This window comes from Acartia tonsa, chromosome 10 (genome assembly GCF_053477335.1).
Source record: "Acartia tonsa isolate MP-2025a chromosome 10, ASM5347733v1, whole genome shotgun sequence".
Classification (NCBI taxonomy): Eukaryota; Metazoa; Arthropoda; class Copepoda; order Calanoida; family Acartiidae; genus Acartia; species Acartia tonsa.
Genome location: NC_137269.1, coordinates 20054859 through 20074503, shown reverse-complemented (window position 1 = coordinate 20074503; position 19645 = coordinate 20054859).

Here is a 19645-nt window from a genome sequence, read left to right as displayed (position 1 = left end):
TAACAATTTTGAATTGAATATTGAAAATAGTGGCATAGCCCAAAGCCTCTAAGGACATCTTGTTGAGTAATTACTCTCCCACAGATAAAAACTTGCTTTTACAGAAATATGTCTTGCCTGAAAAGACGAACGCAAAAGGATCCTAGGGTATCTTAATCTTAAGAGACAAACAGGTGGACATATTTTGTACTACAAATAAATATTTCGGGTCATATGAAGGAAACAAAGTTGCGGTTTTCGTCATATTTTTACAATAGCTTTTCTCCTATTTCTAGTCCCTCTGGGGGATCTAACCCTGCGGGGTAATCACCTAACCTAACTTAACCTAAAATAACCTTTCAAAAGCTACTGTGAAATTGCGACAAAACCCGCAACTTCGTTTCCTTCACATAGATATAGATTCCATCAAAAAGGCAAAATTAAGGCATTTTTAAATTCCTTTTTTGCCCAAAACTACTACCTTTAATTTATTCAATTTTGTTTCTTTTTGCTTTTTTAACCATTTCAAGACTGTTGTGCTCAGGGAAAATGTAAATCTTGGAGTAATGTTAGGGAGGAGGGGGTGCAAAAATCACCTGTGGCTTTAAGTCAAAAAAGGGGGACAGAGGCGAAGAGTAAGGGAGGAACCCGGCTAATGAAAGTGAAAGGGGAAAATGAGACAAAGGGGATGTGACTTGATTGTAAATGTAAAAGGGAGGAGTTGTAGACACACTGACACACACACACACACGAATATTCTCTCTCTGTGTGTGTCATGCAAAAATGGGAGAATGGTTTTTGGGGGTTTTGGTGAGTGAGGGAAAATGGGCATGAACTGAAGTACATATACTTCTAACAACAGGGGACTAAGTATATATATATAAGGTAAACTTTTGGGTAAAAAGGGAAAGGTAATTTCATATGGGTGTCCTAATGATACAGACAAAATTAAACCTTAGCAAAACCATCCTGTTAAAATTAGTAGCATTGTGATTATATAATATTATGTCGACTATTAACATTTTTATAAGTGGTCATAACTGACGTATAGAAGACATAAGAGCATGAACATATTGACCTTGAGTTCACCTAATATATAAATAGCATATAAACCTAAATATCTTGCAAGCTATTATCATAAAGTCATTAAGAGTATGGAAAAAATACAAGCACTTTACAAACTTACAATAGCATTGCTTTTTATTTTTGCTAAACAAGTATTTTTTGGTTGTTCTTCATGGACGCCAAGATACGAAGGGTGGTTGGTTATCGGTTAGGCATTACAAAGTCAATTTTTTTAAGTGGGGGGGGGGTTGTTTTCCTAATTTCTCCAATATGTCAATATGAGTCTTTGTCTTTCTGTTTTAAATTCCTCATTCCCTTTAAATGTCCAAACCACCATAAAAAAAAACAGAGAGTTGTAGGGGATTCAATATTTATGCTTCATTTTTAGAAAAAATGAACACAGTAATAGTGTCTGACTGATTATGACGTAACAAAAAAATAGCCAATGAGAGGCCGTTATTGACCAATGGTAAAATTTATAGTGGCCTCTCATTGGCTAATTTTTTTCGAAAAAATCATCAAATCGGTGCTTTCGCTCAAACTTATGTACTAATCACCGAAAAAAAACTTATTTCTAGCCTCTGCTGGGGGTTCTCTTTCTTATGAGACTCTTCTAACCTGGTTAACCCAACCTAACCCACAAATAAGCATTTTTTTGTAACAAAAAATAATTTGTGGTCAAAATCCAACATGAGGGAAAACGCCCAACAAAAAATATAAACAAATGGAAATTAATAAGCATAGATTTGAATATCAAAGGAAAACAATAATGCATAGAAGTCCGAACAAAAGTTTGATACTTAACTTTTGGAATAATATCAATTTGCATATTATAGACATTTTTTGTTGTTTTATTCTTATGCTCAATCTACTTTGAAATCTTTACTTCAAAAATAAATTAATTTTTTTTGTTATTATCATCATTGGAATCACAATTAAAAGTTTAAATTCGAAAGAACGATATTAACAACCCTAAATTATAACAAAGCTATACGTTACATTGCTTGTATGGAAAGACGTAAGCATGTTTTTTATATTTTAAGAAGTCATGATTTGCTGTTCTAACTAGGGCTAAAATTGTCATTGGTAAAATGTATATAGAATATACCACATACATGGATATTATGACAAGGGAAACATTGTCGTCAAATGAGGTGATAACATAGACATCATTTATTGGTCAATTCGTTCATCCAGTAAGAGGAGAAAGAATGGGGTAAAGGAGGTTGATAGTTATTTTAGCCAGCTACATGTTTTACTTTATTAGAGTACATGATAATCTGGTGTAAGATCCATGTAACAATAAATCCATTATTAATAAAGTTAAAGATTTGAAAATCTTGAATATCTAAATTTAGTCACACATTCGGACTATGAGGTTGGGTAGGGAGGGGGGGGGGGGGAGGTGAGTATTATGCATTTGCAGGCATTGGTCAATAAGAGAAAAATCACACTAATTCACTTGTATTTTTATTTATTTGTGAATTTTCAAGCAAATAATTATTGTTTTGATATATTGTGTTGGGAGTTCAATTGATTTAAACCTCTTTTTCTTCATATTATCCTCTCCCTTAATCCCCTGGGCTGGAGAGTTGATTTTATCTTCCATTAGCATGTCCTGTGTTTCTAGATTCTACTCTTGGTTCTTACTTAGTGAAGTTTATTCAAACTGGATGAAATTTTAATATTAAGAAACAGCATTTTCAAATTAAGATTTTACAATGAATTTTCATGCCTATTAATATTAAAACATTGCATGCTAATAGAAAGTCCTAAAATTAACTGTTGTTAGATCTTAACTGCTCCGCAATTCATGGACATAATTTTAATTGTTCTGCTGAAGCTTAATATTATCTGTATTGTATAAACACTCTACTACTAAACATTCATTTGAACCATGTTGAGTTAATAGATTTTTAATATAATTAGAAGGACAAACGAGGTATAAACATCTTGATAAGTCAATGTAATACTCGATTTTGATTAACATTTTGGCTTTTTTTAATGGATGTGGGATAGGGTTGTCAACCCTAAGCCCTATGATTGCGGTGTAATGCGTCCATTTGCCCATCAGACAACCAACCCTTTGATTGCACGATATTTGTCTGAGAAGTCCTTACTGTGTATGGTAGTGAGTTGCACCTGTTTTGGGCCAATGCATTCCCCCTACTCTAACTATTTATGTTGCGCACCTGACATAGCAGCAGTAGGAACCATTTTTAACGTATTTAGTTATGACGCGGTGTCGGACCGAGATTCGAACCTATCACCTTTCCGACGACGAGCGGATGCGCTACGTGTTGAGCCACGGTCGCGGGTTAATTAACAAGGTAAATTAAATGAATAATCTATTGTCAAATGTTTTTTTCCTGTATCACTAAGAAATCCTTTCGTCTAAGGTTTTAGAGGTGCAAAATTGGGTTATGAGCTGTCTATGGAATCTCTATTATCGAGTTTGTTTTTATGACTTATACAAATTTTTCTTCAACTTATACCATTAGAGAAATCTATAGAACATTGTTGGTGATAGTGTGGTAAGCCGAACGTTTCAGCTCACAGGGTTGCGAGTTCGAGTCCAACGAGCCTTAGCCTTGAATTATTCTACCAAAACAAACTAGCAGGATTTAGTCATACAGAAATTATATATTTAACTGAATAATATTTACAATGAATGTTTACTATATATATACAACAGATTATAACAATGGTTAGGTTTGAAGGGGGTGTGGGACGCAAGGGCTTAGCTCCCGGCGGTAGACAGGCTGTGGGGGCAGCTGTGGTAAAAGGGGAGGCAGCGCCTCCCGGTTGTATAATCGCGTGAGGGGCGCGTGATAGCTGCGTGTTTGAGCCCCTCCCCACATTTAGGCAGGCCAGTTTGACCGCTGGATAGCGGGGTCAACATCGGTCATGAGATAAATGGTGATATAATAAGATTAGTGCAGAGGGTTTGTTATGATAAGTCACAGCGTAGCAATTCTGTAAACTGCCCGTCCGTCTGGTTGTCGTATTACCACAACCTCCCCTTCAAGGGTTGCGGGGCTCTCGAGCCACCAGGCCTTGAACCTGGGGATACGACAACCTATGTCTGCGCAGGACAGGCTCTTCCTGGGGCACAGCTCGGTGGAGGACAGCTCTGGCTATACAGGCTCCGCGGGACACTCGCTGCTCTGTCTGGCTGTGGTTGGATATCAGCATTGTCAACTCCCGGTTGGCTTCCAGCCGTGGGTTAGCGACGGCCAAGCCCCGTCGTTGGAAGTTTTGCCTCGTCTGCAGAACTAACTCTGTCTCGGCGGGTAACTGGACACGGAGGCCTAGGCTAACTCTGGAGGCTCCCAAGGGGGGAATAACGATGGAGGAAGGCGCATAAAATTCCATGGGGGCGCCTGCTTGATCCAGGTTGCTGGGCCTCCTAGCTCCTACTCGGATGGGGATGGCTGTCATCAGCAGGGGGCACATTGCTTCAGCTTCGTCCTCTGGGGCCGCCTCTTCCATCGCAGTGGCCGCTTCTCCTCCTGCAGGCTCGCTGCTGGCCGGCAGGTTCTCCATGTCAGTATCAGGGTTCCAGATGGCATCTCTGGGTGGCTCTGGAGCTGGCGGCGGCGGCGGTGGTTCGTTGGGTTGATGCTGCAGGTTCTCTTCTATCGGGTCACGATCCTGGCCGCTAGGCTGTGGGGCGGCTGCGGCTGGCTGGTACACTGGGAACTGTCCTGGGTCACTAGCTGGCGGCGCCACAGCTCCGACAGGCAGCTCAGTGGCATCCTCGTCGCCGTCCAGGTCGCCTTGAATGTCTGTTGGAATCTGATGGGCAGTTACATCTCCAGTGTATTTGCGCAGTCGGCCTACATGCGCGGTGACTTCCGAGATCCTGGCGGTTGGAGAGGCAGGTTTGATGACATAATGGACGTCTGTAGCTTGCCGCACTACCTTCCAGGGGCCCGTCCATCTCTTGGTAATCTTGGCTGCCTTCCCTGGCACCAGGCGGGGGGCCAGGTACCAGACCAAGTCTCCAACCTCGTACTTGGCCGTGCCTTCGTAGGCTGCCGCGCTCCTCCGGATGGTTCCCTCCTCTCGCTGCTGGATGGCGTCGTACACTGCATGGTAGCGTTGCAGGAGAGCTTGGACGTTGGCTGGAACCGAGGCATACTCGGTGTCTGGCAGCCGGAGCACCATGTCCACCGGAAGTTTGGCCTCTCTCCCAAAGTAGGCCAGGAACGGGGTCACGCCGGTGGATCTGCAGGCCTTGGTGTTGTAGGCGAAGGCAATGGCAGGCAAGTGTGGCTCCCAGTTGTTGTCGTCTCTGTCTAGGAACAGACGCATGCCTGTGTTGAGCGTCCGATGGAACCTCTCCACTCGGTTGGACTGCGGGTTGTAGGGCAGTGGATGTGTCAGGCCAATTTCAAGCTTGGAGGCCAGCTCCTTGAATACCTGGCCGGTGAACTCCATCCCGTTGTCGGAGTGGATCTTCAGGGGGCATCCGAACGTGGCCAGGTGGCGGTGCAGCAGGGCTTCAGCCACCGTGAGGGTGCGCTTGTTGGGGATGGCGTAGAGGCTGACAAACCGGCTGAACCCATCTTGACAGGTGAGGATATAGCGGTTTCCAGCTGGGGTCTCTGGCAGCGGCCCCACCAGGTCAATAAACAGGACTTGCTGTGGATACCCCTGGCGGGAGGGCACATGTATTCCTAGCTTCAACCTTTCCTTGGTAACCTTCTGGACACACTCAGGACAAGTCTGAACCATCAGGCGGACGTCACGGGACAGGTTGGGCCACCAGAAATGCATGGCGACGCGGGCAATAGTAGCGTCCATTCCAAAGTGCCCGGCCATGGGGGTCCCATGGGCTAAAAAGAACGCGTCCTGCTGGAGGGCCGAAGGCAGCAGGTATCTTGTTCTTTCCCCTGTCAGGGTCTGGTCAGTGGTGGTGAGGCAGCCATGCTCGTCAAGTCCCAGGGCTGTGAAGCGGCTGGCGTACTGCTGCTCGTCTCGTTCCTTGCCGCGCAGCTCAGCCTTAGTTGGGGCTCTGCCATCAGCCACCCACTGGCGGACACGGAGCAGGAGAGGGTCCTGTGTCTGGGCTTCTAACACTCTAGCAGGGTCCAGTCGTGCGGCAGGGGGCCGGCCAGCTGCGGACTCCCCTAGCTGGCAGAGGGTGTGGATGTACTCAGCTTGCTCTGCCAATTCTTCAGCGGTAGCTGTCGGCATGTTGTCGTCCTCCCGGCGGCTGAGGGCGTCGGCGTTGGTGTTCTGGGTGCCAGGACGGTGGCAGACAGTGAAATCTAGGGCCGCTAGCTCCTCCTGCCAGCGAGCCACCATCCCTGTGGATGTGTTCAGCGACTTCATCTGTAACAAGGCTGAGGAATCAGTGTTGATCTGGAAGCTGCGGTAGGACAAGATGCCGTGAAATTTCCGAATTCCATACATAATGGCGGCCATCTCTCCCTTCCAGGACGGGTAGCGAGTCTCGGGGTCGGTTGTCTTGCGCCCCACGGCGGCAATCAGCCTCTCCTTGCCGTCCTGGCATTGACTCAGGATGCCAGAGATGGCGCGGCTGCTGAAATCTGTGGTGAGCTGGAACACCGCTGGCAAGTCGAACCTAGGCGGCGCTCGGATGGGGGCTTGGCGGAACTTGTCCTTGAGCTGTAGCAGCTGGGCTTCCATCTCAGGCGTCCAGGCCAGGGTCTTGGCCGTTTTCTGCCGATTCATCTCGTAGGTGAGGTCGGCATACTCTGGGATGAACACGCGGTAGTATCCAAAGAACCCCAGGAGCGCCAGCAATTCCTTGGGGGTGCTGGGGGCCGGCCAGTCCAGGATACGGTCAACATAATCCTCTTGCATGGCTATCCCCTCACGGCTGAGGGTGTGGCCCAGATAATCCACCTTGGCTCGAAACAGCTTGGTCTTGGCTGGCTTGAGGCGGATTTCTCCCCTGCGGTGGGCTTCCAAGACTTCCCGGAGCCTCGCCAGGTGGGCCCAGGTATCCTGGTGAAAGGTCAGGACGTCGTCAAGATATGACTGGAGGTTGGCCGTACCTAATGGGTTTAGGACCCCTGCAATAAATCTGGAGTAGACAGACGGTGCTGTAGCAAGGCCAAAGGGCATCCTTTTCCATTGGTACAAGCCCCTGGGGGTGGTGAAGGCGGTGCAGGGCCGGCTGTCCTCGGACACACGGATGGTGTAGTACGCTGCCACCGCGTCTAAGGCACTATAGACGCGGTGTCCTCCCGCTCGTTCTACCAGCTGCTGGATCCTGGGCAAGGGGTAGCTGTCCAGTTCCAGGCACTTGTTGAGGGCTCTGTAGTCGACGGCCCAGCGGGTGCTCCCGTCCTTCTTCTTGATGGGCACCAGGGGGCTACTCCAGGCGGAGTCTGAAGGCTCTATGACTCCCTCTTGTAGCCAGGTATCCAGTTGCTTCTCCAGCTCAGCCTCCTGCCGCGGGTTCAGATCCCTAAATCTCTGGCGGATCGGCTGGGTCCCTGGCTTGAGGCGCAGCTGCAGCTCTACTACGTCAGTGCAGCCGGGGGTAGAGTTGGAGAAGACGTCCCTGTACTCTGATAACATGGTCCAGACCTCCTTCTTGAGCAGGGGGTCCTTTCGCAGGAACTCGTTCTCCTCCATCTCAAGGGCCTCCCACAGCTCCTGCATATCTGGGGGCTCAACAGGCTCTTGGAACGAGTGGATACGAGGGGGAGGCTTATCAGAAACCTCTAAAATGTCAGGCTTGACCAGCTCTCCAGCCACGGGGAGGCCAGCGTCCAGCAGGAGGGGCGTCTCCCCTTCATTTACCACCAGCACTCGGAACACGCTGGCGGAGCCAGGCCTGTGGGCATACAGGCCTTCTGGGATGACAAGATCCTCCCCAAACCTCTGTTCTGGGGCAGCTAGTTGGATGGCATCCTTAGTACGGTGCCCCACTAATTCAACAGGGACAGCCATGACGCCGTGGCCAGGCAAGACCACCCGCTTGGCCGTGCGGAGTTGGGGTGGTTGGCCATCAGTGGGAGTGACAGCGCTTAGCCTATACGTGGCTGGCGCGGGGTCAGCTTCGGCTCCGGGACCCACCGGCCGCGACTTGACGGGCTCGGCCTCGGGAGGGGCTAGCGTGTCGGAGCCAGGTGTGGCTCCGAGGGCGTCCGGCCGCGATTTGACGGGCTCGGCGCTGGGAGAGGCCGGGGCGCTGGGACCAGCCTGGGCTCCGTGGGCGTCCGGCCGCGACTTGACGGGCTCGGCGCTAGGAGAGGCTGAGGCAGCGGAGCCATGCGTGGCTCCGGGGGCGGCCGGCCATGACTTGACGGGCACGGCGCCAGGAGAGGCTGATTCCTGGGAGTTGAGTGTGGCTCCGGGTGCATCAGACCGCGACTTGACGGGTCTGGACTCGGACTCGGCTGGCTGAATGACTGGGGGCCCCAGGTAGAGGGGGCCAGGTGGACACGGCTGGCCGTTGATGAAGGTGTCGGCGGAGAAGATCGGTTCTGGAGGGCTGGCAATCTCAGGAAACGTCGTTGGCAGGTTCTCCAGCGGCACCTTGGGCACTGGGGGCAACCCCATGGCTAGCAGGTTGGTCCCCCTATGGGCGTTGAGTGCAGTGTCCACCCAGTGCGTGCCTTTCTCGACCACACGCGGCTGCTCTGGCAGTGGGCCTGGCAAAGGCCCCTCGTAACTCAACTCTCTCTCGGCTGTCTCCTGGTCGATGGGGACGCCACGGAGTGGGATGAACTCCCCACGCACCCACAAGCAGGGGGGTTGCATGTCGAAACAGAGCCTAGTTCCGAACTCCTTGAGAAAATACCCTCCTAGGTTCAGAGGGTGTGAGAGATTCCGTACCACAGTCACGTGGTACAGATGGAGTATAAGGGTGTGTGAGACTGCCATATATAATTCTTTCAATTTTCCTATTACCTGGAGGGGCTGGCCTTCCTGATTAGCAGTCAGGATTTGGGAGTTGTCTGGAATCAACATGCGTTGCACGCCCATTGCGTGCATGAGGTGTTCAGAAATTACAGCAGACCCTGGTACACGGTTGCCAGAATCGACCATGGCATCAACCTGTACGTGCTGGGCAGGGTCAGGAGTGGGAAACCTCACCCTGATATGGCAGGGGAAGTGGAGGTCCTGCCCTTGAGACAAGGGGGCCTCCCGTTCGGCTGGGGTTGGCAGAAACTTCGGTGGTGGCCGAACCGCAGCTATGGTGGTATCGCTTACCATGGTGGCTTAGACTGTAGCTTCGAATCACTAGAGCTTATCAATTTTCACTGGGTCAACAATTTTATATTTCTTTTTATCACTTGGTTGACATTTATACACACTTATGTGTTGTTATCACTAGGAGCTCTAGGTGTGATTCTGGAAGCACTGGCAGCAGGGAATGTCCGTCCTGCAAGGTTCAGAGGGGTGACGGCGGCAGGGAATGTCCCATCCTACAGCGCCGCTGGTTCGAATCCCGAAAGATGGCGGCAGGGAATGGCCCGTCCTACAGCGCCTCGGGTTCGAATCCTGGAAGGCAGCGGCAGGGAATGTCCCGTCCTGCCGTGCCTGTGGCTCAAATTCTGCTATCCGTCGCAGTGGTAGGCCTTACTCGTGTGCTGAAGCTTCGCAGCCACACATTGCCTTCTCAGGGAGACCAGCACCTAGCTGTCTGTCTCGTAGGTTTGGCCTGGGTGTCCTGGGGCTTGTCCCAGCTACACTTGCCAATTTAGACTCAGTTCTGTAGCCGTTTGAGCTAAATTATCCGATTACCATGGCTGCGCACCTAGCGCTACTCCTACACGGTACGGAAAAAGCGTCTTAACTGGCGCTTTTAGCAGGCTAAATCTGCTTGCCGTAGGCCAAAGGCCCACATATTGCGTTCAAAATGATGGAAATTCGACCTAAAAAGTCCGTCTCACGGGTCAGTTGGCTTCTTAGTTGGCGGCTGATTGTCCCCTTACTTGCCAAAGGGTCCAATCAGAGGTAGAATAGGCTAATTTCTGTAAGGCTCGATTGAAACACGCTGACACCAAGATGTGGTAAGCCGAACGTTTCAGCTCACAGGGTTGCGAGTTCGAGTCCAACGAGCCTTAGCCTTGAATTATTCTACCAAAACAAACTAGCAGGATTTAGTCATACAGAAATTATATATTTAACTGAATAATATTTACAATGAATGTTTACTATATATATACAACAGATTATAACAATGGTTAGGTTTGAAGGGGGTGTGGGACGCAAGGGCTTAGCTCCCGGCGGTAGACAGGCTGTGGGGGCAGCTGTGGTAAAAGGGGAGGCAGCGCCTCCCGGTTGTATAATCGCGTGAGGGGCGTGTGATAGCTGCGTGTTTGAGCCCCTCCCCACATTTAGGCAGGCCAGTTTGACCGCTGGATAGCGGGGTCAACATCGGTCATGAGATAAATGGTGATATAATAAGATTAGTGCAGAGGGTTTGTTATGATAAGTCACAGCGTAGCAATTCTGTAAACTGCCCGTCCGTCTGGTTGTCGTATTACCACAATAGCGTAGTAGCTCTATATCATAATATTATGTCTGTCCAACCATTATATTTTTATTTGGGCTACTATTCCAGTAAGTTAGAACTCAAATGTGGATATAAAGTCAACGTAAACATATAGCAAAATAGCTATATATACAAATATAACTATTTTATTATGTCAGCCATGACTACTTTTATACGAATCCAATAAAGTATAAATAAACAATTTAATTAAATTATATGTCGGATCATTTTGACTCTAGGTTTGACAGTAAGAGTAATACCATAGACGTCCAAGGGGGGGGGGGGGTAATGGGGCGATTACCCCCCCCCCCCCCAAACGAATTTGGGGGTGCCACAAAATTCTTTTTCATTTTACCCCCCCCCCCCATTTAAAATTTACCCCTACCCTGGGGGTGCCGTTGGCACCCCCAACTATTTAGGAGGGGGTATTTACCCCCCCAAACAATTTTGGAGGGGGTTAATACCCTCCCAAAATAAAAAATCTCTAACATAAAAATTTTGGGGGGGTAAACAAAATTTACTTTGCCAACAGATTTTAAGGGGGGTAATTACCCCCCAAGCAAATTTTACCCCCGGGATAAAATTTTTTTGGGGGTGGTAAAAAATTTACCCCCCCCCCAAAAAAAAAAAAAAAAGCTTGGACGTCTATGAGTAATATATACCATATCTTATGGAAGTTATACAAATACTCAATTTTAAGTTTTACTCAATTACGAAACCTTTAAACAAAATTGTCCCTGTTTTCTTACATAAACAATTCTTACTTGAAATAATACATTTACACTTTATACCAAATGCTTAAAGTGGAATTAGGATGGGGGGGGGGGGCGTATTTAACGTCCATAGTTGTATTTTGTTTCCTTGAACAAATACTAATTCTAGTTCTAATACTTAATAATAAAATTATGACGACAATTTAAAAATTTTGAATTAAATCCAAAATGAATAACTTTAAAAAAATTTGATAGAATATTTAAAGTACAGACGCAGCTAGCCGTTTCAGATATCTTGAAGTACATTCATATAAACACAAATGGAAAAGCAAAAAGACAACTATTTAACAATTGTATCACTCTCATGATTGTTAGTACAACAGACAAATTGTAGAAAATGAAATCCAAAATAATCTTGAAATAGTTCAATAGAAAGGTTTCGTGATTAATTTCATTTTATTTTTAAGTTATTTAAGTTAAAAGTCAAGGATCACAAAATGCATTAGTAGCGAAGCAAAGAAGTAAGCATATTCACATAAAGTTCCCAGTCAAAAATAGAAAATAAGGGATGGATTGGGGGATCTTTAGTTTATTTATTAATCAGGTCAGGTTAGGTTATATTGGGTAATGGATTACTATTTTTTTAAAATTTAACTCTAATATATTGCTAAGCATCAGAAACCAATAAAATCCAAGCTTAAGGATAGATTGGCAAATAAGCCGACACATAATTTAGGTTGGCAGGTTCGATACTTAAATATTGACAATTAATAATTTTTTTTGTTATGATAGTTCATAACATGTAGTATAAGCCCTGGAAATTAAAGTTTGATAATGGTCTAAAGAAAAGTATAAAGTTATGCGAGGAGGAGGGGGGGTGGGGGTGTGGAGTAACCGCCTCATTTTACCCCTTTTTCTCCAAATCTAAATGTACATTATACAATTTGTTGTTTTTAATTCAGCGATTTTCTCGATAGATAATTAACGAAAACAAAATTTAAAAAATATCTTACCAGTCCAAAATGTTACAAAAGTATTATTTTAATTAACGAGTCCATTGCAGGCTTGCTAACTACATTGATTTTATTATTTTTACATTTTTTCTTTGATAAATAATCAGCACTTTTTAAGTATCGAACCTGTATCTGAACTGACAATACTTATCATTGACCATAGCTATCAATACGAACCTAAAACCGCATAACTGTTTGAATTTACTTGGCCAATTGGCAAGCCCTAATACAAATTTTTGCAATGGGATTTTTTTCACAAGCGCAGCTTCTCGTAAAATTGACATATTTTACTTATGAACAAGAACTTCGAGATTTGTAGAGACACTTAAATAATGGAGGGAAGAGGGGTTTCCTCCACTTCTTATTTGAGTTTAAGAAGAAGAATTTTTTTTACTTTGGGGCTAAGCAAGTTTTGGTTGGGGAAATTTCTCTTCGGAGTGTCAGGATACCTGCCTGGAAAGTAGACCCCCCCCCCCCTCTTTCAATTTTAGTTTTAAAAAGGAGAAGTAAAAAAGGGGCTGGGTCATTTTTTTCTCTTGAGAGAGAGTTGGTGCCTTCCCCTAAAATAGTTATAAAACCTTCTAAGGAACTATGACAAGCTACACTGTAAAGAAGAACTATATAATTCGTTTAGTGGTTAGCGAGATCCTTCGTTACACAACAGAATTACAAAGACTTCGTGTTACTTTTTTTCAGGATTTTCAATAAGAATTAATTTGAAATACAAAATAATCAATAAAATCAAAAGTAAGTTTCTGCAAAGACAGTGATATGTCACCTAAAGAGAACCTTATCTGTCTCTAACTTTTCTCCATTCAAAAATAACAACAATACCCTCTTAAAAGAACTATCCTGAAAATTATTATTTCGCCTGTTTAGAATATTATTGTTGCTTGTTTTAAAGAATATGATAGTAATTATGGGATAGGTCATTGCAGCTGTTAAGAGTTTTCATTTATTTAGTATTTGTCAGAATAGCCTGTTGGTCTCTTTGCATCAATTCTATCATAAACGTCCCCTGTATTGAAAACAAAATCATCTTTATCCAATTGTAATTATCCCTTTTGACTTGGTAAAGGGCTACAAATGTTTCTAGAAGTAGAAGCAGCTTAAAGGACAAAGACCAAAGTGTGTCAAAAATGAGCTATGTGACGTCATAAAAATGAGGAAGATGAGAGGAGAAGTGGGAAAGAATACCCCTAAAAAAGAGATGGATAATCCCACATTTTTAATGACGTCACATAGCTCATTTTGACACACTTTGGTCTTTACTCGATTAAAGGGCATATAAATAAAATGACGTCATACAATACAAATGGTCAATATACATTTTACCATTGGTCAATGAAAATGAATGCTTGCCTATCATTGGTCATTTGTTTTGTATGACGTCATTTTTTTAGGCCCCATAACCTACTTCTCCTAGATAACACTATAAGTAAAGTATTGTGTCGTTATTATGTCAACATAAGTATATAGTTATAATGTTATTAGACTGACGACATGTCGATATTAGGTCAGTCATGTCTTTATATCTTTTTTTAAAAATGCACACGGATTGAAACCCAGTTTTGACGAGAAAAACGCTAACCAATTACATGAATAGGATTATGCTGTAGGTTTCCTTATCTTCCCAATAGGTTATCCTCAGTTATTATATTTGCTATTCCTTGTCTAATCTTTTCTGTTTATGTGAAAAGACCCATCAAGAGTTGTCAGCATCCCAAAAATTAACCTTAAGAAATAATATTTTATAATAACAAACAAATAAAAAAATACTGAAATTTAAAAATAACGAAGAATTACAAGCTATAATGAACAGTTTAAAAATCAAATTATCAAGCTAATCACCAGAAAAGAATCCAAACAAGAGAAATTTTGCCAGTCTTAAACCAACCACGATCGAGTGAAGGTGAGATAGTGATTTTTATAATCAGTTTAAATATTACTATATGCACGAATTTTGGCAAATTACATATATGTTTTTAGAGAATTTGTTGTAAAACTCTAAATTAATTCATTTTTTCTCTAAAGTCAAGCTTGATTAAAATAGGCACAAATCTACAGATTTTTTTCTCCCAGCCGTTAATATAAAGAAACAGGACCATTGAAATTAAGTGCAGTATGCTAAAAATCCATGTATTGTGATTTATTGACAATTCTGTCTAATTAGTGAATTTAATTTAGTTTGGACTCGCTGTAAGAGACCTAAGAATATTGAAACAAGAGGTAAAAATCTTATTTATATCTATATATACTTATAAAGTAGCTACGCTCCGTAATTCACTCATAGAGTAGCTACCCCTTAATTCACTAATACAGTACCTACGTTCTTAATTCACTTATAGAGTAGCTACGGTATTAAACAAGCTGTAGAGTAGCTGTGCTATAAACCCCTTATAGAGTTACTACGCTCCTTAAACGTCTAACAATAGGCTGCGCCCCTAAGGAAGCCTTGAAATAACCATATATTATTTTTTTTCTAATCTAGATTTGTTTGTAGAAGGCCGTTCCTTATTTAAACTATTTATAGAGTGGCTGCGCCCCCAAAGAAGGCCTAAAATAACTGAATATTAATCTATTCTAATCTAGATTTATTTGTAGAAGGCCGTTCCTTATTTAAACTATTTATGGAGTGGCTGCGCCCCCAAAGAAGGCCTAAAATAACTGAATATTAATGTATTCTAATCTAGATTTATTTGTAGAAGGCCGTTCCTTATTTAAACTATTTACAGAGTGGCTGCGCCCCCCAAAGAAGGCCTAAAATAAATGAATATTAATCTATTCCAATCTAGTTTTGTTTGTAGAAGGCCGGGCTTCATTTGAACTATTTATAGAGTGGCTGCGCCCCCCAAAGAAGGCTTAAAATAACTGTATATTAATCTATTCTAATCTAGATTTGTTTGTAGAAGGCCGGGCCTCATTTAAACTATTTATAGAGTGGCTGCGCCCCCCCCCCCCCCCAAAGAAGGCTTAAAATAACTATATTATTTTTTAAAATCTAGAATTGTCTGTAGAGAGCCGGACCTTGTTTTATTGAGTAGCTGCGCCCTAAGGAAAGACTTAAGAGGCCAAGCATTAATCTTCTTTTTATTAAGATATATCTATATGAGAGGCGGACTAAATATCTATTGAGTAGCTGCGCCCTAAGGAAAGACTTAAGAGGCCAAGCATTAATCTTCTTTTTTTCATTAAGATATATCTATATGAGAGGCGGACTAAATATCTAAATATCTGTTGAGTAGCTGCGCTCTCAAATACAGGCCTATAAAGAAAAGTATCTAATGAAATTAATAGTTTTTTTATGTATCTAGAAATTTGTTGATGATGCACTGCTGTATGGCTTAGGCGGACCTGTTCATCAGACTTCTGGGACAAGACAAGAAGCCTCACATTGGTCCACCCCAACAGAGCTGTCCCTGCAGTGTGCACTGTTTTACTCTACTTATTCTTAGGTAAGAAAAGGTAGCTATAGATACTGATAGAGTAAAGGGGAGCTTCCATGAATAGGGTTTCATCAGTTTAGGTATCTAAATAAACCCGAAGCTATACCTATACCTAAGACAGCCAGTACCTAATTACCCATACAGGGATGTAATGAATAGATAACCCTAACCTAAATAAGAGGTTCCTAGATGGGTTTGTGTTAAAAAAACCGTCCTAACTTACCTATACATTAAACTCTATAATTCGTTGATAACAACTACAGCTTATGTTACATTAGAGTAAACATTTAAAAGAGTAAACCTTACCCTAAAGGGTCAAGCCAATGAAAGGTATTTAAAGGATTAAACCAGCTTATTTAATTGTACCAATAAGCCTTCCAGATTTGTCCGGCTATTGGTTTCTCTGACTTAAAATAGTTTATTGTTTCAGTATTCAACACAGTTGATGCAACCGTAGAGAGACACTGCTTACATGTAAATTAATTCATATCCAGAGTCCTACAAACAATTAATACCTATAATTTTAACCACCATTTTATCTACATGTCTTATTTATTGTTACCTATATAATTATGTGCTATTATAAATAAATTGTCGTTTTTAATTCATTGTTAATTACTGGTGGAGAATATAAGATCCATACGTAGCTATGTAGCATTGAATACTAAGAATAAAATTAACGATGAATAGACGACAAAATCAAAATCCCATTGATTACAATGAGGATCGTGCTCAGCAAAGATTAATGAAGGGTTTTCCCCCTTTCTTAGCTGTAACACCCGCGTCCCCCGAGTGGGATAATATAGGAACAGAGTTCAACAGGACTAATGATGAAAATGGAGCGGGACCTAGATCCAGAACCCCAGGGATGGGGGTAAACATGATAGGCACTAGAAGGACCCCTATTGGGGACAATACTGAAACTCGCGCTGAGTGTCCAACCGCCAGACGGACTAAGCTAAATAGACGTACACCATTGTTAAATAGAATAACTAGTGCAAACAATGGTACAGTACCTAACCTAGCAGGTAACATCCATGATATTCCTCATGGGATCCAATCATTGGAAATAGGTACAAAAGAAAGAACGCACACAGATAGACATAGACAAATAGACTTAGTTGAAACAGAGTCTGATAGTGCAGATGATATTGATGATATCAATGGTGCATTAAGGCAAGAACAGCCTGATAACCAACAGGTACGACCTGCACATGTAGATTACGACTTAGTAAGTCAACTTTTACAGACTACTAACTTTCAAACAGCTGAACGTCTGTTAGCCAACCGTGATGCCATAAACGCATGTATTCCGGTTGCGGAATCGGTTGAAGCTATAATAAGCAACATTAAAGAACTTGAAGATTCCTCTAACTTAATGTCAATAAAAACAACATATAATGAGAGTCTAAGAAACTTATCGATATTAGTCGAAGTGATTCACAAGAAAAGTGCTAGTGAACCTGAATTGAATCAACTAAAGACTAGATTGAATGTAACGAGAGATAAGTTAAATATCGAAATACGAAATATAAATGAAAAGATGATGGCTGAAGAACAAGTTAGAGAACAAGGTCTTTCTAGAATAAAGGCAATAATGATGAAAAATATAAGACCTAAAGATGTCCCTTCATGTCCAAGCACCCTTTCAAAAGAGATTAGGGAAAAAGTAAGGATTAAGAACTTGGGCCATAATGTAGATTATGGTACGAGCGAAATACGAGAACCTGAGAGAATGGTAAATAGCAGTTCAGGGTTCCCAAACCAAATTCCTAAGAGGAGCAGTTGTGAAAACAGAAACAGGAACAGTAACTTGAGTTACAACACATTAGGAGAACAATATGCTAATATCCAACCAGTAAACCCTAACAATATCTCGATGCAAAATGAATCTTTTACCCCATTCAACTCCTTTGAAACCAATAATTATTGGCAGGAGACTGAATACAATGGTACTGACCCTGATGCACATGCAGCAGTACAAGCTATTCAACAAATCGCTGATATTACTATGGTAGAAGTAGATGAGAATGAAGACGAGGTAACATTACAGGCACTCGATCGACGTGATACACCTCGACTTGACAAACTGAAGAGCATAATAGTTGATTCTCTGAGGAAAATATCTGACAATGAACCTTTTAAAGAACATATTAAAATAGCAGGGTATGCAGCTATGAATAGCGCAACCAAACATACTAGAAAACTAGATAGACTCATAAGATCACAGGGCATACATATTACGTCAGATAATAGAACCACGCTTCCATTGAAATTGGATCCCTTTTCAGGATTTGAATCGGAATCCAATATATACGACTTCTTTCAGCTGTTTCATTCAGTTTGTCGTGGAATAAAACCAGCACTATTAGGTGAATATCTATACCTGAATTACCTAACTGCAGATGTGAAATCTGATTGTACTCACCTGAAAAATGATTTCAATGCTATGAAGAAATTGTTGATTGGTAAATATGGAAATATTTCACGCATTCTCAGAGAAAAACGACGTTTGATCAAAGCATTGGCTCAACCAACATTCAAAACTCAAAGAAAAGCAAAGCTCTTGTATATTAGAAAGGTATTAGAGATAGTATTACAAATATCGTCTATTGCTAAGATAAGTGAGACCGCTAACCGTGAAGTTAACAACTCAAACAACGTGTTTGACATTGTGGGGATGTTGCCAGAGTACTACAGAACTCAATTTAACACATATTACGTGACATCTCTACAGATGAAGAACATTGGTGATGATATGACAGGGGAAGAAACATTTCAATGCCTGTTAAATTTCCTACATGCTCAGATAAAAGCAATAGAAATGATTTATATGAGCGAAACACCTGTTGACAGCACACAACCTGCCCCAGCTCCAAAGAAGGACCAAAACAGAGCTGTCAATACAGCTACCAAAGTTGTTAAGAACGACACAAAAAAGGAACAACCTGACAGGTGGGGTTGGGCGACATGCTTCATGCATGAAGAATTTAAGAAAAGAGTAAAAGATTGCAATACAGGTACATGCCCTTTATTCCTAAATGCAGAACCTAGTGAAAGACTGAAACTTGCACAAAAGTTTAAAAGGTGCAATTTATGTTTGTTAAGAAGATGCTATAACAAAGATAATAGCAAGTGTTCATACAGAACACAGGTACCCAGAGGAGTTGCTTGCCAACAATGTGCAAACAACATGATAGATAGGAATGTCTTATTGTGTCCAGATCACAAATGTGACAAAGAACAGATCAAAGAAGGTCTCACAAAATTCCTACCGAAATATGAAACTGATGTTGACATCAGACTCATGATGATTGAAATTTTGAAAATAAAGAATGACCAATTAAAGAAAAGAGATTTGCAAGTTGGCGAAGCCTTCAATGTTGAAAAGGGAACAGTTTTCCCGAGCTCTGAAATAGCCCACAAGATACAACCTGAGCAAGAATTGGATCCTATATACCCGATGCAAATGCTACAGGTTGGAGATGAATCCATCCTCACGATGTACGACACCGGAGCTACAAACCCGGTCATTAAGGTAGACATAGCAAAGAAACTCAACCTGAAAGTTATTGATGATAGACCCCAATATATCCAAGTAGCGTCTGGCTCTGTGATATCAACAGGGGGAGGAGTCTACTCAATTATCCTTGGTCCAGATATTTCAGGACAATATCACGAACTTCGTTTAACTTCAATGTCGCAGATAACTGGACAAGTACCCAATTATGACCTTAGGAAAGCTTGTAAAGAATTTCAAGCAAACCAATCTTCAACTCCATTGTCCAAGGAATGCCTTCCCACAGATATTGGTGGAAAGGACATTGGATTACTCTTAGGTATAAAACACTCGAGACTTGTACCGACATTACTATTAGTGCTGCCATCTGGTCTTCAAGTATGGAAAAGTAGATTGCCAGACATAAACAACTCCTATTTAAT